The following is a 781-nucleotide window of genomic DNA, read 5'->3' as shown; positions in this document are numbered from 1 at the left end:
GCTGTATGCACAAGAGAAATGAAACCTTATTTGTGTCCTTAAAAGGTATGTATCAGAATGCTTATAGCAGATTTATTGTAATGGGCAAGAAGTGGAAATAACCCAAACGTCCAGAATGCTGTGGATGCTCAATTGGTTTATATCTATACATTAGAATACTGCTCAGCAAGGACAAAGTGGACTACGGCTGCTGAAGCAACTTGGACGAGTCTGAAAACTACTGCGCTTGCTGAGTGCAAAGACCCCACTCCCCCACTCTCTCCGTCCCCCTCAAATTTGCACACGCAGGGATAAAAATTGTACGACACAATTTGTGTATGTTTTCAGAAAATGCAGGTTGTTTATACTGTCCCAAAACAGACAGGGACGGAGTCTGAAGGAAGGATTACAGAGGTTCTTAGAACACTTGGGGGAGCAACGCACACTCACTCTCTCGATTGCACTGCTGGTTTAAAGATGTCAAAATGTATCCAATTGTGCACTTTAAATATATACTGTTTATTTTGTCAATTAATTATACCCCAACAAAGCCGTTTGTAAAATAAAAAAGTTCATAAATAAAAGCACGAGGAGGATCTATGCTGGTAAGGGGCGTTGTCCATAATGTACTAAATAAAAGAGGACGTTCCAGAACAGTCCTGGAGACAGATGTGCCCCCGCCCCCTTCCGGACAGGGGCAGGGGACAGTTTCCCCTCCACCTGAGCTGCTGTCTGTAGGTTCAAGTAGAAGCCTTTGTAAATTACTCAAGCTGCGCGCTGCGCAGGCTCTGGACCCATAAGC

This window comes from Echinops telfairi, unplaced genomic scaffold, assembly GCF_000313985.2.
Source record: "Echinops telfairi isolate 266 unplaced genomic scaffold, ASM31398v2 ScPeMD7_7469;HRSCAF=8507_1, whole genome shotgun sequence".
Taxonomy (NCBI): domain Eukaryota; kingdom Metazoa; phylum Chordata; class Mammalia; order Afrosoricida; family Tenrecidae; genus Echinops; species Echinops telfairi.
This window is presented reverse-complemented; position numbering follows the sequence as displayed.